Below are 27450 nucleotides of genomic sequence, written 5' to 3'. Positions count from 1 at the left end.
TAATCGCTACGGGCTCGATTAATCTCCGTAGTTCAGAAAAAGAAAATGGCATTTTCGTTGCAACAAAGCGATTACAGCTAGATTTATTCTACTTCCTACTCAAACTCGCGGAAATTAGAGAAAAAGTTCCGAGTGGAATTTTTCTCTCTCACATGTGCTCAAATGAGGTGTGTCAGTGTCATGTTTAAACGCAACGATACGAGATTTTTCACACTCCAAAAACGTTACAACGTGCAACATTCATCTTTTGACGTGAACACTGACCAATTCGTCCATCACACACAGCGATCAAGCACTGGTGTACGATAACAGTCACTGATGTCAGCATCTTGAGCAAAATTCGCATGTAGTTGCAGCAAACGAAATTGCAAGCAACGGAAAATTAAACGGAGTAGAGAAATGAATTCAAAACGCCCGAATGATGAAATGAATGAACGCCCCAACTGGGGCGTCGTGTAAAGTGTCCCTAACGAAGGACAGGCCGGGAGATATGATATGGGCCATTAGGCCTAACAGTCCGGACCCACAACAACGAACAGTTTTTCACCGCAACAGTAAAATACCACTATAAGCAAAGTAGCTAACGCTTTCGAGCTGGTGGATTTGTTACATTTTTTAATAAGAAGGAAGAGTAAAGGAAAAATCGAGAAAAAGAAAATTAGGATTGAAGGAGGGGGGAATCAGGAGAGAAGAAAAAATTCGCCCCTTTTTCTTGGCAGAAAACAAAATTTTCGTCATCACTGAATCAAAATTTCAATTTGTGTCACGGTATTTCCAGTACCACTTCCCCTTCAAACTTGCGTACCGGCAGCGGTACTCAAAAGAGACGCTTGAGAGTTCATCTAAAACAATTAATTATTTCGTTAGTAGCATCGCGAGATGAATCCATGAACGTTATCTATTGCCACACTACGTGACTGAAATGTTCCCTCTAAATGCATTAGCCCAACATTTGTGAAGCGTCATTTTAGATCCAGCGATTGTGACTTCACATCTGCCATCATCACCTGCGGACGATTATACCAGACATTAAAATTTCTCAAATTTTACAGACCAATTCACTTCTTAAGCCTCCTTTACTTCTTGGTTGTAACTTCCGCACATCTCAAAAGACTTCCATTGAATACGTTTTGGAGCAGGAAATTGACAGAAGTTTCATGTCAACGGGTTTATAAGAAGTGAAAGACATTTAAATTGTGCTCCAGCACAGAATATTAATAGCCTCTCGGTAACACAGGCGACGGCAACATAAATGAAAAACTGAGAATACCCGAAAGACCAGTAAGCAATTGCGGATGTTTGGAATAACCAACAGAAGATTATCTGTTGCATTAAACCAGTGAATGTTCACGCATCAAATCAGGAATAACTCAAAAGCATCGGCGACTAGATATGACAATAGAATAATTTGGGGTAATCACACTGAATGAATTCCCTGAATTCCCTTCCTGATTGCAAAGTGCGGTAAAAAGAAGACGACCAGTGCAGTAAAAGATTTCTCCGTGATGGTTGGTGTAAATAACAATTTTTCCACTTATTAAAATGACGACAAATTTTCACGAGCTTTAACTGTAGTAATATGTTTTTCAGAATTTTCTTACTTTTAAAGCATTTGCGTAGCTTGCCCGCCGTTTGTTCATATCAGCTGTTGCGCAACATCATCAGTTAAAACCACACACTAGAGACCTTGAAAATTTTGTTCAATTTTTAAGTTTTACACAGAATTTTCTTGGTTCTTGTTGTCTTTTCTCGCTGATTTTCCATTGGAGCTACCACTCCTTTGGCAGAATGAAAAAACGAGGGGGATGAACAGAATTTTTGTGCCCCAAAACCAGCTGGCCAAGAAATCATGTCTTGTTAACTGTCCCTGCGCAGAATAAAAACTTTTTCTCCCTATCCGTTGACGTTGGTATTAAATCCACACAATAGACGTTGGCGTGTGTAAGGAAATTAACTGATGACGATCATTAGCTACGCAATCGGTACCGAACACCTTGATCCTCGTAGTTCAGAAACGGAAAGGGGCATTTTTCGATAAAACAACGCGATTACTGCTAAATTTATTCAATTTTCTTCCCAAAGTCCAAGAAATAAACAATAAGTTCTGAGTGCAATTTTTTTTCTCGGGTTTCTCAGTGTCACGTTTAAACGGAGCGATACGAGATCTAGGATCCTCCCGAAACGCTGCAAAGTCCAACATTCTAAATGCAAATCTTTTGCGTGAACACTGAACACTCCGTCAATCACGCACACAGATCTCGTAGCACTAGTGCAGGGAAACAAGTCGCTGCTGTCGGCATTTTGAACAAAATTCGCATACAATTGCCGCAATCGAAATTACACGTTAAAAAAAATTAAACGGAATAGAGAACAGAACTTCCTGCAAGGTGGACGTGGTCAGTTCGGTTTGTCGTGTTAAATATGCCGAACGAAGGACGGGCTGGGAGATGTGATAGAAAAGTCACGGGGCACGACAACGGAACAGTTTTTGAACGAGGTGGAACAACTCGCAACAATTGAGTAAATGGCAGATCGTGGCAGATAAACGGTGGTCTGTTCATTCGGTCCTGATTAAAGCACACTAACATTCCAACCACTATTTAAATTTCAGCGGGACTAAGCGATTCTACTTTCCTTCAAATTTAAAGGGAGGATTGTGCTGAAGAGGGCATTTTCAATAGTTAAACAAATACAGCAAAAAACAGAATTTTCGTTATCACTGAACCAAAATTCTTTTTTAAACAGAGGTTCCCATGTGTCAAGATATTTCTAGCACCACTTCCCTTCAAACTTGCGTACGCTCATCTCTGTTCGGCGCTTTTAATAATTTTCCGTGAAAGCGGCTTTTGGACCCGAGGAGAAACCATTTCAGTTCCGCAAATAAAATAAACTGAAAACGGATTAACGGCCTTAACGGCAGGGTTTTAAGTTGTCAGATTCAATCAAAGAACACCACCAATATCATATCCAAGCTGAATTTAAACGAACGGTGTTAATTACTTTCGAAATTATTTCATCGACATGGTGGACCATTAGAAGTTAAGAAGTACGACGTGCCCGAACACCAAAATGTGATTGCAGTTTAACAGAAGAAGCACAAACTCCGTTCATTTTGACTGGATTTAAAATTAATTTTCGAATAAATTTCATAAAGTACCCTCGGGGTAGTTACAGAACTTTGTTATTTCCTAGCAAAATACAGTGTGCAATCAAACAAAAAAATTACGTCACTTGAAGGCCGAGCAAAACGCTGAAATAAACTAAAAAAAGATAGAATTGAACTTCAATTGAAAAGACCGCTGAAGTAAAAATGTTAGAAATTGACCTAGGGTGAAAATCAATTTTAAATAACGCAAGTTCAAACTCAAATCGGCGAAGGAAGGCCAGTTATCTAGCGATCAAGCACAACCTTTTAAACATAATAAACAAACCAGATTTCGATAGGAGAATTTCAAACTACAAATGAAAAAACGTACGTTTTCGAGTTTCAAATAACAACCTCACGGTATAAAACAAGCCTGACGTGCAGTCGCTCTACAAATGAGTTAAATAAATTAACCCTGATTGAGATAGCAGAAACGGAAAGAGAAAAATTGCAGTCAACCGTCTTGACTCAGGAATAAACGTACTCCGTAACGTTTCATAACCAACGCCACCAAATAGTCACAAAAAAAGAAGAAAAGAGACGCGTGCCCTACCTTTTGGCCCGGGAAATCCACAGCCAGGCATCCACAAGTGCTTCATCCTCACTCAGTAAAGTTGACCCAAGGCAGGACAGGAAAAGAGGGTCATCGTGAATATACACTCTCCTTCAAATGAGTGTACACGAGGACAGAGTTTTTCCAATTAAACTAGGAGCTGCTTATCTGATAAAATAAAAAATGAGTTACGAAAAAAAAAATTGCAGAGGCAGCAAGTAAGGAAAAAATAGAAAGAAGAAAGTCTTAGTGTTAAAATCAGGATTACTTAAGGCTTGTTCGTGTAATACCCTTTTAGTTTCAGGCACTATTAAAATACACGGCAAGTCACAGGTTAACAAAAGTAACCAATACCATTACCCAATTGATGATTCTGAGATGGTTGCTATTGACAGACTGCAGTATCAGAAATTGCCCATATTGTGGTTATGATGGCTAGCTCAGACCTGAAATCTGTACAAAAGGTAAAGGTTACTTTACATAGCGTAAACCAACTCTGCCATGTATTGACAAGGGGCATACGTGATAAAGGCTGGTCTATGTAGTCAGACACCAACATTTCCCAGATTTTTAACTGGTTTGAACCTTTAGTACAGTATAAGCTCCCAAAATCATTCCATTGGTATTCTTAGTTTTATTTACCTAAAAAACAGCATGGAATGTAGAACATCGGGAGTCACGACACCAAAGATCACACGACGACCACATTTGATTTTGTTCTGCTATTTCTCTCTGATTTCTCTTGTAGCCGGTCGAGTCTATTGCACCGTCGGGCTGACGGTGCTCGAATGGGGTTTTGAGCTATTGCACCGTCAGGCCGCTAGGGGCGCTCTGACGGCTGACGGTTGGGGGGTACCCCTCTCTAGTCTCTACATCTGACGGCTGGAGCTACCCTACCCCTTTCTGACGGCTGGGTGTAGTACGGACCCTTTCCCCCCTTTCCTGAACCGTCAGGCCGCTAGAGGCGCTGTGACGGCTGACGGTTGGGGAGTTCCCTGTCCTCTCTACAGCTGGGTGTACCCTACCCCTTTCTGACGGCTGGAATAACCCTTCCCTTTTCTGACGGCTGGGACTGGGTGTCCGTGTACCGTACCGTGTACCGTACCGTGTACCAGAACCGTCAGGCCGCTAGAGGCGCTGTGACATATAATCGGGGATCTATTACCTTATTCATAATGTTTTTGTTTTTTTTGTAAATATTTGTATTGTACAATTTCAGCACAAGTCTGCACAGAATGTAGTTAAAGCTGAAGTGTAGAAATACAATCTTTCAGTAAGGTCGAGGGAAGAATATAGTGTTTGAACTTTGCAGTAAAGTAATAATTTGGAGAATTTTAAGAAAGAAATTGGAATAGGGATTGCGAAATGTAAAACTCGTAAAAGTATGATGTGCTATCAGCCAAATCTTTAAATATTAGCCATTTAAATATGTTGCTGAAAACAGAGCTCTGCTGAGACTTGAGAGTACTTATTGTGTAAACATATTCAATTTCATTCAATTTTTTTCTAAAAATGACTTACTTTTACTTAAATTACTCGAACGTAACGCTGAGCAAAGTACTTCTAGATAGGTAACTGGAACATAAAAATATTAAAAAAAAACAACATTTTGAATAAGGTATTCCCGATTAAATGTCACAGCGCCTCTAGCGGCCTGGCGGTTCTGGAAAGGTGGGTACACCCAGCCGTCAGAAAGAGGGAGGGTACACCCAGCCGTCAGAAAGGGTGAGGGCACACCCGGCCGTCACAGCGCCTCTAGCGGGCTGACGGTTCAGGAAAGGGGGGAAAGAGTCCGTACTACACCCAGCCGTCAGAAAGGGGTAGGGTAGCTCCAGCCGTCAGATGTAGAGACTAGAGAGGGGTACCCCCCAACCGTCAGCCGTCAGAGCGCCCCTAGCGGCCTGACGGTGCAATAGCGCAAAACCCCATTCGAGCACCGTCAGCCCGACGGTGCAATAGAATTTTCGCTTGTAGCCAGGTACACATTTCCAGACCAGTGATCTGTTCAGTTATCTATAATAAAAAATATGTGAAATTTCGTCTCTTTGATTTTTACGAAACTGAGAAAGTAGAAAGAACAAAGAAACCCAAAGCAGAGCAGACGACACTAATATTCTAAAAACCACGCTTAAGAGTTAAGATATCGATAGTAAGATTCCGCCCTCCCTGCCTCCCACCACCCGCCAAAATCAAAGAAAATCAACCCAACCCCTTCACTAAAAACCAAACCGCAAACAACGATAAAAGCGGTTTGATCGCCGGCATTTTAATGGAAATATCTGGATCTGTAATAATATCAACCGAATATCATGCCATTTTTAAATATCTCCCTATCAATATATTTTAAGGGGGAAAGTACTCAAAGTAGATCTAACAAATTTAAACCGCAAAAAAATTAAATAAGTAAAAAGGTCAATTGCATCGGATTCATTTTCAATACAACAGCATTGTTCACGATTTAGAGATGATTGAGTAGCACTACTTCTTCCTACCTTAAAACAGCAGTCACAAATTATTTGATTAAGCTACGATCATCTTCACGCCTTGATAAGTTTTTGCAACACACGTACCAGAAGCTGTGCAGGCACGGGACTCACGAGAGACGGTAGCGAGTTTATCTGAAAAGTGAATTATTTCGTTAGTAGTGTTGCGAGATAAATCTATGAACTTTGATTATTGTCACACAAAGGGACAGATATGATTCCTCTAAATGCATCAGCCATACATGTATGGCGTGATTTTTGAGCCAGCAATTGCGACTTCACATCTGCCATCATCACCTGCAGACAGGCTCCATCAACCATCAGACATTTTAATTTCTCAAATATTATCAACTCTATCTACTTGTTCCTTTCATCACCTTCATTTGAAAGCAATAATAACTCTGAGAGCCTTCCGTCGTTAACACAAACAACGTTGGACAAGTCACAGTTGATTGGACAGGAGTATATATTACGTTTTAACTGTGCTCCAGCGCAGAATATCAATAATCTTTAGGTAGCTAAGTCGACGGAAGCAAAATGCCAAACTGAGAACCCCATAATCATCAAAAAGCAATTGCGAATATTGCGGATAAACAAAAAATGATGGTCAATTTCTTTTAACTAGTGAGTGTTCACGCATCAAATTTGGAGTACGCTAAAAGCATCGTCGACTAGATATGACGATAGAACAATTTGGGGAAAATAACTGTAAAAAGCTCACCCAGATGCAAAAATAAAAGGACGCATCGGATTGCGTAACCTCACACAAAAGTCGCTAGCGAGTTTCATCGCAAGAATTAATTATTCCGGTGGTAATTTCATGGAAGAAATGAATGAACTTCATAGATTGACACACAACGAGACAGATGTGATTTCTTTTAACGCATTGGCCCAACATTTATAAAGACATTTTCAAGGCTAGCGTTTGTGCTATTACATCTGTAATCTCCACAACGCCAACGCATGTAACACGCAATTAAATTTAACCATTCAACCTCATCCTATGATCCGATCGCTGACCTCAAAGAATTCCGGAAGGCAGGAAGTCTCGGGTCAATGGTGGGAATCAGGGGTTTATTCCATGCCCAATTAAACTGGGTTGGGAAATATCTTAAATAACTGAGCTTCAGCACAGAATAATAAATCATACGATAGCAAAGGCGGCGGAAGCAAAAATGATGAATAGGAAATCCCTGCATCACCAGAAAGCAATTGCAAATATGACGGTTAAACAACATAAAATTGTCAAAGGAATTTAACCAGTGAATGCTCACGCATTGACTATGGAATAAGTTACAAGCATCGGCTATTACTATGGCGATATAGAACAATGCGGATGGGGATAATTACACTAAACGGACCGCACCTGTTTCCCCAATTTCGTTCAACATTTCTTTTGTAACCGGAAGCATAATATTTTAACTGCTTAAACAAAAGAAAATTAAAAAAAACGACGAATTTTCAAGAGCTTCATTTGTGATGAAAAGTTTTATAGAATCGATTTCTCTTAGCGCATTGGACACCGTCTTTGCCGTTCTGTTCAAGTCAGCTGTTGCGCAACATCATCAATCAGGACCACACCCTAGAGACTTTGATATATATTTTTAAATATTAGTATTGTTTTCATACATCTTGCTGTCCTGTTGATATCTCACCCAAAGATGTCGGATGCAATTAATGAGGAAGATTGAATCAATCCATAGGGTGTCAATACAATCCGGACAAAGATTAATGTGTTTTTAACTGTCTCTGCGCAGAATAAAAACTTTTTCTCACTAACAATTGAAAAAAGGTAATTAACTAATGTCAATCTTTGGTTTCGTAAACGCTGACGGACACCTTGATCCCCGTAGTTCAGAAAGGGAATAGGGCATTTTCGACAAGACAAAACGATTACTGCTTGATTTATTCTACTTTTTTCACGAAGTCGCAGAAACAGATAATAAGTTCTGACTTCTGAGTGGAATGATTTTTTCTCGAAAGTCCCCAAACGAGGTGTGTTGAGTGTCATGTTTAAACGGAGCGATAATACGAGTGTAATAGGATATTCCCGAAACGCTACACCGTGTCTAGCATTCTAAATGCACATCTTTTCACACTGAACCCGTACGTCGCAGCATACAGTTGCCACAATCAAAATTTCAGATGTCGAAAAAATTAAACGGAGTAGAGAAAAGAACCTGCTGCAAGGTGAACGTGGGAAATTTTTTGGAAGCAATAAAGAAAATAAGGGCCGGGGAAAATGGAAAAAAATAGTAGAAAGTTAGGGGGAGAAGGATCAAGTAAATAGTTACGCAATGTCCATAAACAGAGAATCTTCAAATTGCCGACAACGGCCGACAATTTTGCTAATTAGATTGGCATATCAATTTTATTAAATTTCAAGTGCCCAGCCGTGCCGTGTCGTGTTTAAACTTTAATGTCCCGAACGAAGGACAGGCTATAATACAAGATATGAGAGTAAAATCCCGGGACACGATAACCATAAGAGCAAAGGCGAGCAAGGGGTAAAATGGATAAACGATGATCTGTTAATTCGGTACTGATTACAACTCACTAACATTCGACATTCGACCCACTATTCAAGTTTCAGCGGTTAAGCGATTCTACTTTTCTCGAAATTTAGAGGGGGGATTGTGCTGATGGTGCATTTTCAATTAGATAAACAAATCAAAAGGAATTCACCAATGGCCAAACAATCCACAGGTCGCGGGAAATTCGTAGCTAATCGGCACGCCGGCGATATATTCACATCGTGTTACGCGATAACTCTGCCGTGCCCATCACCAGCAGCAGTACAATAGCCTACCACTGAACGGAAAACAACTAACACTTTGGGGCTTCTTTTTAAACTTATAAAAAATGAAACCGCATAAAAACGCACCTTCTGGCTTCTGCACACTTGACAAGTGACAACTGAGAACTAGGACTGTAATGCTGCGTCATTTCTGGTGGATTTGATAATTTTTCTGTGACGCAATAAAAGGAGAAAAGGAAAAATCGAGAAAAAAGAAAATTATAATTGCGGAATGGGGGGTCGTGAAAGAAAAATAGAACCACCCCCTTCGCTTGACGGTAAACAAACTTAATTTGACAATGTATCGAAATTCATTTTTTTTTAAAGATTTTCACACGTGTCACGGTCACGGCATCAAAGAACCACTTCCCCTCAATCAAAGCAATTTACTAAAACAGCAGCAATATTGCGAATAAACGACAGAAGATTGTCAATGGCATTCAACTATTGAATGCTCACGCATCAAATCTGGAATAAGTCACAAGCATCGGCTATTACTATGACGATATAGAACAAATACTTCAGTGCGATTATATGTAAATAAGGATTCCCTTCCCTATTACAAAGTGCGGGCGGCCAGTGCAGTAAAAGATATCTCCGTTATGTTTGGTGTAAAATGTAAGTATCAATCTGTCCCTTATTAAAATGGCAACGAATATTCACGAGCTTTAAATTTTATCAATCAATTTTTCATAATTAATTACTTTTAGAGAATTTGCACATCTTGCCCACCGTTCTGTTCAAATCAGCTGTTGCGCAACATCATCAGTTAGAACCAAACACTGGAGACCTCTAATTATTCGTTAATTTTCGACTGCTTACAGATTCTTCCTGCTTTTGAACAGAAGCGAAGAAAGTTAAATGAAATGGTCCTCATCAATTCAATTTCCTTTCTTTCAGATAGTTTCAATCTTAACAAGAAAATCACGAAAAAATAACTGTCTCTGCGCAGAATAAAAACTTTCATTCAGTAACTGTTGACGGTGGTATTAAAGCCATACGATGGACTATGACAAATAATCAGGTAGCTATCTGGTGTAGACATTGCATTTGGTAATCGCTATGAGCCTGATTAATCGCCGTAGTTCAGTAAAAGAAATGGGCATTTTCGTCAAGCCAAAGCGATTACCGCTAAATTTATTCTACTTCCTTCACGAAGTCGCGGAAATTAGAGAAAAAGTTATGAGTGGAATCTTTTCTCACAATGTGCTCAAACGAGGTGTGTAAGCGTCATGTTTAAACGGGACGATAAGAGATTTTTGATACTCCAGAAACGCTACAACGTCTAACTTAACCATCCGTCCATCACGCACAGTGGTCTAATAGCACGAGTGCAGGGAAAAACAGTCACTACTGTCAGCATTTTTGAAAAAGATTCGCATGCAGTTGCCGCAATCGAAATTTCACGCTCGAAAAAATTAAACGGAGTAGAGAAATGAATTTTGACGCACGGTGGGCGTGGTAAATTTTTGTGATGCAATAAAGAAAGGAAGAGTGTGATAAAATCGACATAAAAGAAAAAGTAGAAAATAGGTAGAAAAGGATCGAGTAAATGGTGACGAAATAGTGCCGTTAGTTATGTCCACCAATAGAAAATTTTTGAAATGCCTAGAATTTTGACAATTTCATTGACATTAATCATCTAAACCTCAATCGCCCAACCAGGGCGTCGTGTTTAATGTCCCTTACGAAGGACAGGCTGGGAGATATGATAGAAAAGTCCCGGACCCACAACAACGAACAGTTTTTCGACGAGTTGGAACACCGAGCGAAGGGGTAAAACGTAAAAGGTAGAAAAACGCGGTGGTCTATCAATTCGATACTGGTTACGGCTCACTACATTCCACCCGCTGTAAGCAAAGCAGCTAACGCTTTCGAGCAAAATTTTAAAACTTGGACAACAGACTGTTTTGCGTCATTTCTGATGGATTTGTACATTTTTTGCGCAATAAAGAGGAAGATAAAAGGAAAAAAAACGAGAAAAAGAAAATTAGGATTGAGGGAGGGGGGAATCAGGAATGAAGAATAAATCCGCCTTTACTCTTGGCAGAAAACAAAATTTCGTTTTCACTCAACCAAAAAATGTATTTTTTAAAAAGAGGATCTACGTTTCACGGCATTTCTAGTACGACTTCCCTTCAAATTTGCTTACGCTCAGCTATTCGAGGCTTTTTATAGTCTTGCAACTTTCGTGAAAGCCTTTGTGCCCCGAGGGGAAACCATTTCAGCACCGCCAATAAACTCAAAACGGATTGAAGGAAGTATTGTAAGGTGAAATAGTACCAATTGATTAGTTAATCAAATTCAAATTCCTTTCAAAGAACACCACCCACATGGTACCCAAGCTGAATTTTCGGTAAGAAAAACAGACGGCCCTATAATCTTTTGTCTCAGGAAACAGGATGATTGACAAGGATTGGCGTAGGTAATACTGATTTTTTCATTTTGGTTAAATCATTTCACATTATCTATTTCAAACAAGTTTTCAGCAGAGCCGGTCAAGTGAGGGAAATTGGGGCGATTACCTCGCAGCAAACTGCAGCTGAGGCAACAGCAGTTGATCAGCCAATGACTTCACTTATCCTTCCGAGCTTTTAGAGTGTCAATAAAAATCAATCTCATTAAAAACCCCCACGTCAATACAAACCCTCTGTGTGAATATCTCCTTCCTGCTAAGCGTTAATTAAGATAACTGGTGTTAGTTAACTTAACAATTTTTACATCAACCTAGTGCAGTATCATAATTACGACGTGCTCATTAACTTGAACATCAAAATGTGATAATCATTAACAGAAGAAGCACAAACTCCGCTGAGATTGACTGGTTTTAGAATTGATAACCGAATCAATTAGATAAACAACCCTCGGCTGATAGGTCTTTGTTATTCCCCAGAACGATACACTGTGTGCGATCAAGCCGAAAAGTTTCGACACTTGAAGGCCGAGTCCACCAACGCTTAAGATAGACTAAACAGAGTTAATTGAATTAAAATTGGGAAGAATTCTTGACGTAAAAATGTGCTCAAGATTGCCCTCGGATGAATATCAAATTTGGACAAGGGAAATAGCGCTTGTTAAAACCGATTAAAACTCAAAGCGGCGAACAAAGACACAGTTATCTAGCAATCAAGCAAAATCTTTTTTTAAAATATAATCAAACGAACCAGACTCCGATGGGAAAATTTCAACCAACAAATTAAAATTAAAGAATCTGTGTTTTCGAGGTTGAATTATTAAACGCGTCTTGATTACATTGCGGTGGTTTCTCTTGATTCAGAGTATCAAAGGATCTTAATATTAAAGTTATCGTTTAGTTCCTAGTGATGGGGCAAGGGGTGGCACGGAATAATCCGATCCCGGGGGAAACGTTCGAAGTATGATGCGCTGCTCATTAACTTTTGTTACGTAACCATTTACCAAGTTTGAGCAACCCAAATTCATTTAAAGAAAAGAATCACTGATGTTATACGTATCCTCGCACAAATCAATCCGCGTTTTTTGAAGTTCAATTTTACACGCATCTGAATAAGTAAAGTGCAGTGGAGAAAAATAATTAGACTGATGCGTGTACGAATTACTTCGCTTCTTTGACCACTTGGATTATTAAAATTTTAATTGTGAGCCTAATTATTGAAAAAAATTTCCCAATACCACCACCCAACCTAAATTAATACGCAGTTGATTCCAACAGTAGTAATAATTTCTCCTTAACATTAATTTTATGAGTTACTGAGTTTTTAATTGATGAACTTTAAATTTAGCATCATAGTGTTAATTAGTACGAATCAAACAATAACATTTACTTGGCCAGTTGCACCCAAATCATTTGATAGAATAAGTCTGATGTACCATTTACCCGACGGAGAACACTACCTAAATATCATTGTAACATAACTTGTCAGACACGATTCCTCTAAATGCATTGCCCCAACCTCATGACGTCATTTACAAGCCAGTGGTTGAGCAATCACATCTCTCGTCATCACAAAACAAACTCCTATTAACACGCAACAAAATTTATCGACTTTTTAAACTATTCTTTGCCGGCAATGTTTTCTTAGCGCATCACCCAGAAGATGGCAGACAAGAACACCGACTTCGCCAGCCAAATAAATTGCCGAGTTCAGCAAGTGGGCAGGAATAGGTCGCAATGATACGTGCCTCAGCACAGAATAATAATAGTCAATCGCTAGCAATGGCAAGTGAAGCAAATACGACGAACAGAGAAGCCCTGAATCACCAGGAAGCAATTGCAAATATTGCGAATAAACAACAAATGATTGTCAAATGAATTTAACCAATAAATGTTCACGCACTGAATCTTGAATACATAAGTATCGGCGATTACTGTAACTAGCGATAGAACAAATTGGGAATCATCACACTTTACGGCCCACCCTCTGCCACGATCCCACGAACGATCCAACTTCGTTCAACATTTTTCATGAATCCGGTAGGTAAAAATCAATAAAAATGGCAAAAACATTAAACTGCTTGATACAAAAAAACAAAACAAAAATACACTTCAATTCGATTATATAAAAATTAGACTCCCCTTGCTGATTGCAAAGTGCGGGCAACCAGTGAGTAAAAAATTTCTCCGTTATGTTTGGTGTAAATAACAATCTTTCCCTTATTAATACGACGACGGATTTTCACGAGCTTTAACTGTAATCATATGTTTATCAGAATTTTCTTACTTTCAAAGCATTTTCATAGCTTGCCCGCCGTTTGTTCATATCAGCTGTTGCGCAACACCATCGCTTAAAACCACACACTAGAGACCTAGAAAGATTCGTTCAATTTGTAAGTTTCACACAGAAATTTCTTGGTTCTTGTTCTTTCGTTGCAGTTATCCCATTGGAGCGACCACTCCTAAGGCAGAAAAACAACGAAGCTCAAGAACAGGAAACAGCAGTTTTGTTGGTGACCCAAAACCAGCTGGCCAAGAAATCATGTCTTGTTAACTGTCCCTGAGCAGAATAAAAACTTTTTCTCCCTATCCGTTGGCGTTGGTATTAAATCCACACAATAGACGTTGGCGTGTGTAAGGAAATTAACTGATGACGATCATTAGCTACGCAATCGGTACCGAACACCTTGATCCTCGTAGTTCAGAAACGGAAAGGGGCATTTTTCGATAAAACAACGCGATTACTGCTAAATTTATTCAATTTTCTTCCCAAAGTCCAAGAAATAAACAATAAGTTCTGAGTGCAATTTTTTTCCCTCAAATGTCTCCAAGTCACGTTTAAACGGAGCGATACGAGATCTAGGATCCTCCCGAAACGCTGCAAGGTCTAACATTCTAAATGCAAATCTTTTTACGTGAACACTGAACACTCCGTCAATCACGCACAAAGATCTCGTAGCACTAGCGCAGGGAAACAAGTCACTTAGTCACTGCTGTCGGCATTTTTAACAACATTCGCATACAGATGCCGCAATCGAAATTTCACATTCAAAAAAATTAAACGGAGTAGAAAACAGAACTTACTGCAAGGTGGGCGTGATCAGTTTGGTTTGTCGTGTTAAATGTCACGAACGCAGGACGGGCTGGGAGATGTGATAGAAAAGTCACGGGGCAGTTTTTCAACGAGGTGAAACATCGAGCAACAACTCGCAACAATTGAGTAAATGGCAGATAAACGGTGGTCTGTTCATTCGGTCCTGATTAAAGCACACTAACATTCCAACCACTATTTAAATTTCAGCGGGACTAAGCGACTCTAATTTCCATAAAATTTAAAGGGAGGATTGTGCTGAAGAGGGCATTTTCAATAGTTAAACAAATACAGCAAAAAACCAAATTTTCGTTATCACTGAACCAAAATTCTTTTTTAAACAGAGGTTCCCATGTGTCACGATATTTCTAGCACCACTTCCCTTCAAACTTGCGTACGCTCATCTCAGTTCGGCGCTTTTTATAATTTTCCGTGAAAGCGGCTTTTGGACCCGAGGAGAAACCATTTCAGTCCCGCAACTAAAATAAACTCAAAACGGATTAACGGCCTTGACGGCAGGGTTTTAAGTTGTCAGTTTTGTCAGCATTTTAAAAGAAAGATCTGGATCTTCATTAATATTGATATTTGATATTCAATCAAATATCAAGCCATTTTTAAATATCTACCACTACCTATCAAAATATATGTTTAGGAGGAAAGTAAATCTGCATTCACAGATTTAAATCGCGTCAAATAATGAAATAATGAAAACGGTCACGGCATCGGATTCACTGTCAACAGAACAGTATTGTTCACTAATTGGAAATGACTGAGTAGCACTAATTGTTCCTACCTTAACGCAGCAGTCACGAATTATTTCATTGGGCTATTCGATTACGCCTTGGCCCTTGACAAGTTAGCAAGTTCACGTACCGGCAGCTGTGCAGGCACGATATATTCACGAGAGCCGCTATCAAGTTCATCTGAAAAATCAATTATTTCGTTAATAGTATCGCGAGATGAATCTGTGAACGTTATTTATTGGCACACAACGTTACAGAAATGATTCCTCTAAATGCATCAGCCCAACATTTACGAAATGTAATTTTAGAGCCTGCGATTGCGCCTTCACAACTGTCATCATTACCTGCAGCCGACTACACAAGACATTTCAATTTCTCCAATTCTAACAGTCCCATTTACTTCTTAATCATGAAGAGATTTACAACAACATTTTTTGTAAAAGTAAACCATAGTTTGTTGATAATGGGGCTGTAAAGGGAATAGTAGACATTTTACCGTGCTCCAGCACAGAATATTAATAGCCTTAAGGTTTCAAGTTTGACGGTAGCACAAGTGACATACTGAGGATACCAGAAAGACCAAAAGCAATTGCGAATATTGTGAATAAACATCATAATATTACCAATGACATTTAACCAATGAATGTTCACGCATCAAATCTAGAATACGCTACAAGCATCAGCGCCTAGATATACGATAAAACAACTCGGAAAAATTTTGAAAATTATTACAGCGCAGATATGAATAAGGGGAAATAACACGTCTGTTGACTCATTGTATCGGATTGCGCAAGCTCACACGAAAGTCGCTAACGAGTTTCATCCAAGTATCAATTATTCCGGTGGTACTCTGGCGGAATAAATGAATGAACTTCATTGATTGACCAACAACGAGACAGATGTGATTACTTCAAATGCTTTGGCCGAACATTAAAACGACATTTTTAAGCCAGTGGTTGGGCGATCAAATCTCTCATCTTCCCAATACAAACGCCCATAAAACGATACTAAATTTATCCATTATCTTAACGAATCCCAGCCCTCACCATTCTCTTCACTTAATGAAACATCAGAGTTTCATACACTGAAATAGAGAATCAGAGTAAAAACGAGAATCAACGCACAATTGAGGTGTCCATTGGCGTCTACATGTAGTGAGGCGGGTCGAAATCCTATTGAATTGTGCTCCAGCACAAAATATTAATACTCTTTAGGTAGCAAAGGCAGCGGAAGCAAAACTGACCAACTGAGAATCTTTGTAACAACAGAAAGCAACTGCAAATGTTACGAAAAAACAACATAAGATTGTCAATTGCAATCAACAAATATTTGTTCAAGCATTAAATCTGGAATCAGTCACAAGCATCGGCTATTATTATGACGAATTGACCATAAACAATAATTTGGGGATAATCACACTAAACGGGCCGCTCCCGTTGCCATGAAATCTCGTGCAACATTTTTTTGTAACCGGAAGTGAATAACAATCTTTCCCTTATTAATATACCGACGAAGTTTCACGAGTTTTAACTGTTGTCAAATGTTTTTAAAAAATATTTACTTTTAGAGCATTTTCATAGCTTGCGCACCATTCTGTTCAAATCAACTGTTACGCAAAATCATCAGTTAGAACCACACATTAGAGACCTTTAAATATTTGTTAATTTTCAATTCTAATTACTCTGCAGATTTTCTTGCTGGCCTAGCGGACAACACACCTAAAAATTCCAAAACAATAAGGAATACTGTTTACGATTACTTAAAAAGGAATCGCTGCACTCCAGACAAGAAACTTTGTTTATTTAACTGTTTCTGAGCAGAATAAAAACTTAGTCTCACTACCTGTTGACGTTGGTATTAAATCCTCAAGATAGCCACCTGATTATTTGACAAAATTTAGTTGGTGTAGATATTAATTGATAATCGCTACGAGCCTAATTGATCTCCGTAGTTCAGAAAGAGAAAAGCTGAAAAGGGCATTTTCGTCAAGCCAAAGCGATTACTGCTAGATTTATTCAACTTCCTTCACGAAGTCGCAGAAAAAAAAAGAAAAAAGTTCTGAGTGGAATTTTTTTTTCTCAGATGTCCTCAAACAAGGTCATGATCGAACGGCACGATACAAGATCTAGGATATACTCCCGAAACGCTAAAAAGTCTAACATTCATCTTTACACGTGAACACTGATGAACACTCACGTCGTCCATCGATAACCAGCGTATAGGGAAACTGTCACTGCTGTCAGCATTTTCAACAGAATCCGAATTGCCGCAATCAAAATGTCACGTTCGAAAAATTAAACGGAGTACAGAAACGAAATTGCTGCAAGGTGGACGTGGAAAATTTTTGTGATGCAATACAGAAAGGAACAGTCGGGAAAAATTGATAAAAAAGTAGAAGATCGAGATAGAAGGAAATGAATGTCCATCCATAGAACATCTTCAAACTGCTGATAATTTAGCTAATTGAATTGGCATATCAATTTAAGTAAATTTCAAGTGCCCAACCAGGCCGTGTCGTGTTTAATGTCCCAAACGAAGGGCAGGCTAGGAGCAGCTAGGAGATATGAGAGTACAATCACGGGACGGGGCATTTTCAATATAATCAGCCAATTTCAATTCCTTCCAAAGAGCACCACCCACATCACACACAATCTAATTATTCCATAATAAAAAAATCACAAATCTAAATAATTCGATTCATGACACGCGAAAGTTGACGAGACTTTTCGTAGTTGATAATGATGTAAAAATAAGGCTAAATGATTCCCATTTTCTAATTCCGGAATAACTGAGGTTAGATTGAAAGAGAAGCGACCAACCAACGATCACTAAATAACGATTGGAATTCAAGCCAATATTCCTCAAGATCGTTATTTATGAGAACATTGGGTTCCTCCAACCCATCAACTCTCAATTTGTAAGTAAAAATCAATCTCCCTTACAAGCAGCGCGTCGTTACTAACCCTCTATGTGAATACTTCCTTCCTGATGAGCGCCAGTTAAGACGACTGGTGTTAGTTAACTTTACAATTTTTACATCAACATAGTGCACCATTATAAGTACGACGTGCTCACTTACTTGAACATAAAAATGTGATTATAATTAACAGTAGTAGCACAAAACCGTTCCGGTTGACTTGGTAGAAGACGGTTGAATTGATATAAACTGTTCGAATAAATTTGTAAACCTACCTTCGGGCCGATTACAGGTCTTTGTTAGGAAGATGCTTAAAGAAGGGGGAGCGGGAAGAACTCTATTCGTAAAAATGTGCGCAAGATGTGATAATCTATTCTGGTGATCTCCACTATGGAGATGGCACTGCGCTAAATATGGTACTTACTATGCACTGCGCTATGGCAGTTACCATAGCACAGACATATATGGATAGGGGGAAAGAAAACAGCGGTGAACGCATTTTAACGGATTGCGCAACCGCAAACGAAAGTCGCTAGCGAGTTTCATCCAAAGAATTCATTATTCTGTTGGTACTTTTGCGGAATAAATAAATGAACTTCATAGACTGTTACACAACGCAACAGTTATAATTCCATTTGATGCATTGGCGCAACATCATGACGTCATTTACAAGCCAGTGGTTGAGAGATCAAATCTCTCATCTTTACAATGCAGACGCGTATAACACACTATTAATTTAATCAATTGAAACGGCTCCTACATCGCTGACCTCGAAGAATTTCGGAAGTTTTAATAGTCTTCAAAATTCGTGGGAAATCGAATCGTTTCCAGACTATTTGAATGAAAATGGAAGTGAGCAGGAGAAAATCTTAAATAACTGGGCGCTATCACAGAAAATTAAGTGTATCGGTAGCTAAAGCGGCGGAAGCAAAAATGACGAATTGAAAATCACTGCGTCACCAGAAAGCAACTGAGAATATAACGAGAAAACAACGGAAAATTGTCAAATGAATTTAGCCGGTGAATGTTCACGCATTGAATATGGAAATAGCTATTGGCATCGGCGATTATGATGTCGATATTACACAACAATTTGGAGATTATCAGCCTAACCGGCCCGCTCCTGTTGCAACTTCCGCACTTCGTTCGTGCCACTCCAACTTCGTTCAACATTTTTTTGCGTGACCGGAAGATAGAAATGGCATAAAATTTTAGACTGCTTGATTAAAAAAATAAATACAAAGCAAACAAGATAAAACAACTTTAGTTCAATTACTGTATATGATCAAAATTCCCTTCCTAATATAAAAAAGGGCGGGCACCGAAAAAGTAAAAAGATTTCTCCGTTACATTTGGTGAAAATAACAATCTTTCCCTTATTAATATGGCGATGAATTTCCACGAGCTTTATTGTTTATGACTAGATGTTTTTATTTTTTGCTTTTAACGAAATGGATACAAAGTCAGCAGTCAACAAGTCAGCAGTTGTGCGACTTCATAAGTTGAAACCACACACTAAAGCCCTTGAAATATGTGTTAATAATTTTTATTCTTTACAGATGTTCTTGCAGTCCTACTGGATTATCATTATCAACCAGACTTTGCGAACCAAACAGGCGTTGAAATTTGAAATCCTCAGGCAGGTTGACATCACAATCCGGACAAGAAATCATGTCTAGTTAACTGTCTCTGCGCAGAATAAAAGCTTCCTCTCACTAAGTATCGACGGTGGTAATAAATTCACAAGATAGACGTTGGCATCCATGAGATATGATCGACTGATGTCGATCTTTTATTGCGCAATCGTTAACGGACACCTTGATACCCGTAGTTCAGATACGGAAAAGGGCATTTTCGATCAGACAAAGCGGTTACTGTTAGGTTTACTCAACTTTCTTCACGTAATCGCAAAAAAAAAACCATAAGTTCTAAGTGCATTTTTTTCTCGTATTCTCCAAACAAGGTGTGTCAGTGTCACGTTTAAACGGGACGATACGAGATCTAGGATATTCCCGAAACGCTCCAACCTCTAACATTTTAAATGAACATCTTTTTACGTGAACACTAATGTCCATCACGCCCGTCGAATCCAGTTTCCGCAATATAATTTCCCATTCGAAAAAATTAAACGAAGTAGAGAATGGTAATTTTCTTTTATGCACAACAGGAAGAAAGAGTCGGAAAACTTAAAAAAAGAGTAGAAAGTCAGGAGAGAAGGATCGAGTATGAATTGTTACGCAATGTCCATCAATAGATAATCTTCAAATTGCCGATAATTTTGCTAATTGATTGGCATATCAAATCAAGTCAACCTCAGTTGCTCAACTCCCGTCGTGTAAAATTGCGAATGTCCCAAACGAACGACGGGCTGGTATATAATACAATCCCGGGACACAACAGTAAAGTTTTTCAATGAGTTGAAACAGAGAGGCGAGCAAGGGGTATAATGACAGATAAACGATGGTCTGTTAATTCGGTCCTGATTACAACTCACTAACATTCGACCCACTATTCAAGTTTCAGCGGGACTAAGCGATTCGACTTTGACTAAAATTTAGAGAGAGGATTGTGATGATGGGGCATTTTCAATAGCTAAACAAATGAAATGGGACCTCCCATAGGTCAATCCCACGCGGGAAATTCGAAGCTGATCGGCACGCCGTGTCGTTATTCACATTTTGTTACGCGAAAACTCTGCCGTGCCCATCACCAGCAACAATTAAATACCATTGTACAAAAAATACAACAAAAAATTACTGCAAATACTTTCGAGCATAATTTTAAAACTCAGAAAAATTAAGAAAAAGAAAAACGCACCTGCTGCACCCTGCAAGTGACAACCGACAATAATGCGTCATTTCTGGTGGATTTGATACATTTTCTGTGACGCAATAAAGAGAGGAAGAGTAAAGGAAAAATCGAGAAAAAGAAAAGTAACGTTGGGGGAAAGGGGGGGGATTGGGCAAGAAAAAACGAAATCAAAAAGTATCACTTCAAAGAGTCGTAAGTTTATCAACCATTCTTGATCACCCATCGGCACCCACACTAGTTCAAGAAAATTCATCTCCTTTATAATCACAGCGTAATTGCCAATAGAAGTACCCTTGGGGTAATTACAGAACTTTGTTATTCCCTAGAAAAATACAGTGTGCAATCAAACAAAAAAATTACGTCACTTGAAAGCCGAGCAAACAGCTGAAAATAGACTAAAAACAAAAAGAATTGAACTTCACTTGAAAAGACCGCTGAAGTAAAAATGTGCGCAAGATTGACCTAGGGTGTTGAAAATCAATTTTAAATTAACGCTAGTTCAAACTCAAATCGGCGAAGGACGACACAGTTATCTAGCGATCAAGCAAACCCCGGCAAAACCTTTTAAACATAATAAAACGAACCAGATTTCGATGGGAAAATTTCAAACTACAAATGAAAAATGTACGTTTTCGAGTTTCAACTATCAACCTCGCGGTATAAAACAAGCCTGACGTGCAATCGCTCTATATAAGTTATTTAATAAACCCTGATTGAGATAGCAGAAACGACCAAGAGAAAATTTTAAGTCAACAGTCTAACTTAGGAATAATCGTGCTCCGTAACGTTTCATAACCAACGCCACCAATCACAAAAAGGAAGAATAGAGAGACGAGTGCCCTACCTTTTGACGCGGGAAATCCACAACCAGGCATCCACAAGTGCTCCATCCGCTTCATCCTCAGTAAAGTTGACGCGAGGCAGGACAGGAAAAGGGGGTAATCATGAATATACAGCCTTCCCATTGGGTGTACACGAAGACAGAAATTTTCCAATTAAACTGGGAGCTGGTTGGCTAAGAAAAAAAGAAAACATGGTTACGAAAAAAATATTGTATAGACAACATGTAATGAATAGGTAGAAACAAGACAGTGGGTTATTAGTGTAAACTTAAGTGTTAAAATCAAGATAACTTACGTGTAATTTTAGTTTCAGGCACCATTAGCAGGTCACAGGTTAACAAAAGTAACCAATACCATAATTCAATTGATGATGCTGAGATGGTTGCTAATGACAGACTGCAGTATCAGGACTTGCACATCTTGTGATTACGATCAGATTACGATGGCTGGCTCAGGCCTGAAATCTGTAAAAAAAAAAGGTAAAGGTTACATAGAGTAATACAGTAAACCAAATGTCCCAAGCATTGACAACGGGCATACATGATAAATGCTAGTCTCTGAAGCCAGGCACCAACATTTCACAATTTTGGAACTGGTTTAACTCTTATGCATAAAATTATAAACTCCCAAAATCATTCCATATGTATTCTTAGTTGTATTTACCTGAGAAACAGCATAGGGTAGAGATCATGGAGAGTCACGACATCAAATATGTTCACACGACGACCACATTTGATTTTGTTCAGCTACATTTCTCTTGCAGCCAAGTACACGTTTCCAGACCAGTGATCCGTTCTTCTTTCTATTAAAAAAAAATATCTGAAATTTCGTTTCTTTTTGTTTGTTTTTTCGAAACTGTGAATCCAAAAAGCAGACGACACAAATATTCTAATAAACCACGCTAAGATGGCTTAGATATCGATATTTTTAAAAATCCAACCACCCGCCAAAATCAAATAAAATCAACCCCTTCCCTAAAACCAAACCGAAAAAAAAAAAACTATAAAAACGCTATGATCGCTAGCATTTTTTGGAAATATCACTTTTGCGGAATAAATGAATGAACTTCATAGATTAACACAAGGAGACAGATATGATTATTGTTAATGCATTGGCCTAACATTTGTGACGTCATTGTCAAGCCAGCGCTTGAAAGATCATGTCTCTCATCTTCTCTAATCAAACGCCCATAACAGCCAGTCAAATTTATAATTATTGGTCATTATTTCTTGCCTTCGCCATTTTCTGCAATTGTACCTTTCCAAGCATTCTGGGGAACTGAACAACAACCAGAAACTTTAAAATCAGTGCAACGTCGTTCGACACGGACTGCAGAAATAGGCATAAGGAAACCGAAATAAATCGTGCTTCAGCACAGAATATGAAATCGTTCGTTAGCAAAGGCGGCGGAAGCAAAAATTACAAATCGAGAATGCTTGAAACACCAGCAAGCTACTACGAAAGTTGCGAATAAACAAGAGACGATTGTCAATTGCAATTAACAAATAAGTGTTCACGCATTAAATCTGGAATAAGTCACAAGCATCGGCTATTGTTATAACGAATTGACGATATAGAACAATTTGAGGTGATCACACTAAACGGACCGCTCCCGTTGACGCGATCCATTTTCGTTCAACATTTTTTTTGTAACCGGATGTGAATAACAATTTTTCCCTTATTAATATGACGACGAAGTTTCACGAGCTTTAACTGTAGTCAAATGTTTTTCAGAATTTTTTTACTTTTAGAGCATTTGCATAGCTTGCCCGCCGTTTGTTCATTTCAGCTGTTGCGCAACATCATCAGTTAAAACCACACACTAGAGACCTAGAAAGATTTGTTAAATTTTTAATATTTCTGTAGATTTTTCTTGCAGTCTTTTATTGTCCATCTTTCTCTTTGAGAAATCCCTTCTTAAAAAGGAGACAACAAAGAAGAAGCAGCAGAAGCAATGCTTAGGACTCTTTACATACTGGACAAGAAATCATGTCTTTTTAACTGTCCCTACGCAGAATATAAACTTTCTCTCCCCACCCGTTGACGTTGGTATTAAATTCACATAATAGACGTTGGCGTATGTAAGATAATTAACTGATGTCGATCATTAGCTTCGCAATCGGTACAGGACACCTTGATCCTCGTAGTTCAGAAACGGAAAAGGGCATTTTTTGATGAAACAACGCGATTACTGCTAGATTTATTCTACTTTTTTCACGAAATCCAAGAAATAAACAATAAGTTCTGAGTGCAATTTTTTTTCTCAGATGTCTCCAAACGAGGTGTGTCAGTGTCATGTTTAAACGGGACGATACGAGATCTAGGATACTCCCGAATCGCTAAAACGTGTAACATTCATCTTTCGACGTGAACACTAACCAATCCGTCCACCACGCACAGCGATCAATCACTAGTGTAGGATAACAGTCACCACTGTCAGCATTTTGAAAATTTCGCATGCAGTTGCCAATAACGAAATTTTACGTTCAGGACAATTAAACGAACTAGAGAAATGAATTCGATGCACGAAGGACGTGGTAAATTTTTGTGATGCAACAAAGAAAGGAAGAGTGTGGAAAAATCGACATAAAAGAAAAAGTAGAAAGTCAGGAGAGAAGGATCGAGTAAATGGTGACGCAATTGCAACGTTAGTTACGTCCATCACTAAATAAAATTCCGAATTGCCGGGAAATTTTACAATTTCATTGACATTTTAAATTACATAAACCTCAGTTGATGCCCAACCAGGCTGTCGTGTTAAATGTCCCTAACGAAGGACAGGCGGGGAGATGTGATAGAACAGTGACAACAGTCCCGGACCCACAACAACGAACAGTTTTTCAACGAGTTGGAGCTAGAACTCCGAGCAAAGGGGGTAAATGGCAGACAAACGCGGTGGTCTATCAATTCGGTACTGATTACGGCTCACTAACACTACACCCGCTGTAAGAAAAGCAGCTAACGCTTTCGAGCAAAATTTTAAAACTTGGACAGAAGTCACAGAAAAACACACCTGCTGCACACTTGACAAGTGACAACAGACTGTTTTGCGTCAGTTCTGGTGGATTTGTTACATTTTTTTACGCAATTAAGAGGAAGAGAAAAGGAAAAAAACGAGAAAAAGAAAATTAGGATTGAGGGAGGGGGGAATCAGGAATGAAAAATAAATCCGCCTTTACTCTTGGCAGAAAACAAAATTTCGTTTTCACTCAACCTAAAATTTTTTTTTTATAAGTGTCTACGTGTCACGGCATTTCCAGTACAACTTCCCTTCAAATTTGCGTACGCTCAGCTATTCGGCGCTTTTTATAATCTGTCGACTAACCTAACCATTTCAGCACCGCCAATAAACTAAAAACGGATTGAAGGAAGTTAGTATTGTAAGCTGAAATAGTATCAATTGATTAATCAAATTCAAATTCCTTTCAGAGAACAGCACCCATATCATATCCAAGCTGAATATTCGATAAGAAATAATCAAGGTCCTATAAACTTTCGCCTCAGGAGACGGGATAGTTGACAAGGATGAAGGATTTTCGTAGTTCATAAAGACTTTTGTAATTTTGGATAAAATATTTCACATTGCAGACAACTTTTCAGCAGAGTCGGTGTAAAGTAGTGTCGAGTAGTGAGATATTGGGGCGACAACCATGCCGCCAACTGCCGTTAGGCCAACAAGTAGTTATCAGCCACTGACATCACTTATCCTTCCGAGCTCTTCAAGTGTCAATGAAAATCAATCTCATGAAAAACCCTCACTATGACGAGATAAAACAATTCGGAGAAATAACAATAAACAACCCGCCCTTGTTGCGATTATTCAACTTCGTTCGACATTTCTCATGATTACAATGGACTACAAGTGTCAAAATTGGCGGTTCGATGATCCCTCTTCACACCGAAGAATAAATAGATAAGGTCAACTCCAGAGTCCAGATCAATCGCGGCCTTCGAGTTGCATTCATGTACCGTAACCAAAATGTTCAACACTTATTTTAGCGCTGATATGAACAGGGGGGGGGGGGGAGAGAAAGCAGCTGCTGATGCATCGTATCGGATTGCGTAATCGCACATCCGGTCGCGAGCGAGTTCATCCCAAGAAATTAATTATTTCTTTGGTAGTTTAACGATATAAATGAATGAACTAAAACGATTGTAACACAACGTGTCAGATATGACTCTAAATGCACTGGCCCAACAAATCTTATGTCATTTTCAAGCCAGTGGTTAAGCAATCATCTATCTCTCATCTTCACAAGGCGAACGCCTATAAATAGCAATTAAATTTATACATTATTTTATCTTTTCCTTGTCCACACCAAGCGTACAACTTGCACTTCTTATTAATTCGGTTATTACGCAATTATCAGGAATTAACGGCAAGTGTGTTGACGTGTGATGTTCGCAGTTATGAAATGGTCATAAGGAAATCTCAATTTACTGTGTTACAGCACAAAATATTTAATCTATCGCTAGCAAAGCGATAGACAACAAAAATGACAAATTAAAAATCCCGGAATCACCAGTAAGCAATTGCAAATATGACGAGTAAACAAAAGAAAATTGTCAAATGAATTTAACCAGTAAATGTTCACGCATTGTATCTGGGACAAGTGACGATTACTACGACGTTAAAAAAACAATTTGAGGATCGTCACACCGAAAGGCCCGCATCGGGAAAGAATAAGAATCGAGTAAATTGTTACGCCATGTCCATCCACAGAACATCTTCGAACTGCCGAAAATGTTTCTAATTGAATTGGCATATCAAAGTCAACTTCTGTTGCCTAACCGGGGCGTCGTGTTACATTTCCCGAACGAAAACTCAAGCTGCGAGGGAAGATAGTACGGTCCAGCGGGACACGACAACGAACAGTTTTTCAAAAAGCTGGAACACCGAGCAAAGGGGTGAATGGCAGATAAACGGTGGTCTGTAAATTCGGTACTGATTCATTCCACCCACTATTCAAATTTCAGCTGGACTCTACTTTTCTTAAAATTTAGAGAGAGGATTGTGCTGACGGGGCATTTTCAATCGCTCAACAAATCAAAAGGAAATTACCAAAGGCAATCCAGGTCACGGGAAATTCGAAATTACTCGGCACGCCGTCGATATCCGAATTTAGTTACGCGAAAACTTCCCCGTCAGCCGCAACAGTAAAATAACACTCTAAGAAAAACAGCTAACACTTTCGAGCAGAATTTTAAAACTTGGAAAAAAAGCATAGAAAAATACACCTGCTGCACGCCAGACAAGTGTCAACTGACTGCAATGCGTCATTTCTGGTGGGTTCGATACATTTTTGTGACGCAATAATAAAGAGAGGAAGAGTAAAGAAAAGTAGAATTGGGGTGGGGATTAGGAAAGAAGAACAAATCCGCCCCTTTCTCTTGCCAGAAAACAAAATTTTCGTTATCACTGAACCAAAATTTCTGTATAGAAGTTCCCATGTGTCATGGCATTTCCAGTACCAATTCCCTTCAAAACTTGCGTGCGATGCTCATCTGTTCGGCGCTTTATATAATCTTTCGTGAAAGCAGCTCTAACGGTCTTAGAGCCCCGAGGGGAAATCATTTCAGTCCCGCCAATAAATTCAAAACGGATTGATGGCAGTATTTTCAAACAAACAAAAACAGGATTAATCAGTTAGTGAA

General features: G+C 38.9%; 1 protein-coding gene and 1 long non-coding RNA gene across 2 annotated transcripts in view; both read right to left on the bottom strand.

Annotated features, from left to right (window-relative positions):
- Window positions 1-1710: 1710 nt before the first annotated feature.
- Window positions 1711-4454, bottom strand: LOC124206269. The gene is made up of 3 exons (XR_006879656.1): window positions 4341-4454; window positions 4059-4151; window positions 1711-3866 (listed from the first exon to the last, which is right to left on the bottom strand). It is a non-coding gene; the product is annotated as an uncharacterized LOC124206269 (long non-coding RNA).
- A 17343-nt stretch (window positions 4455-21797) lies between these two features.
- Window positions 21798-27450, bottom strand: part of LOC124206263 (vascular endothelial growth factor receptor 1-like) — a 58343-nt gene continuing 52690 nt past the window's right edge. Inside the window, exons 44-46 of the mRNA XM_046603981.1 lie at window positions 22459-22597; window positions 22091-22259; window positions 21798-21968 (exon numbers count right to left, since the gene is read on the bottom strand). The gene's annotated coding sequence lies outside the window, so the exon portion shown is untranslated. The remainder of the gene's footprint in view (window positions 21969-22090; window positions 22260-22458; window positions 22598-27450) is intronic.

The sequence above is a fragment of the Daphnia pulex genome, chromosome 10 (genome assembly GCF_021134715.1).
Source record: "Daphnia pulex isolate KAP4 chromosome 10, ASM2113471v1".
In the NCBI taxonomy this organism is placed as follows: domain Eukaryota; kingdom Metazoa; phylum Arthropoda; class Branchiopoda; order Diplostraca; family Daphniidae; genus Daphnia; species Daphnia pulex.
This window is presented reverse-complemented; position numbering and strand designations above follow the sequence as displayed.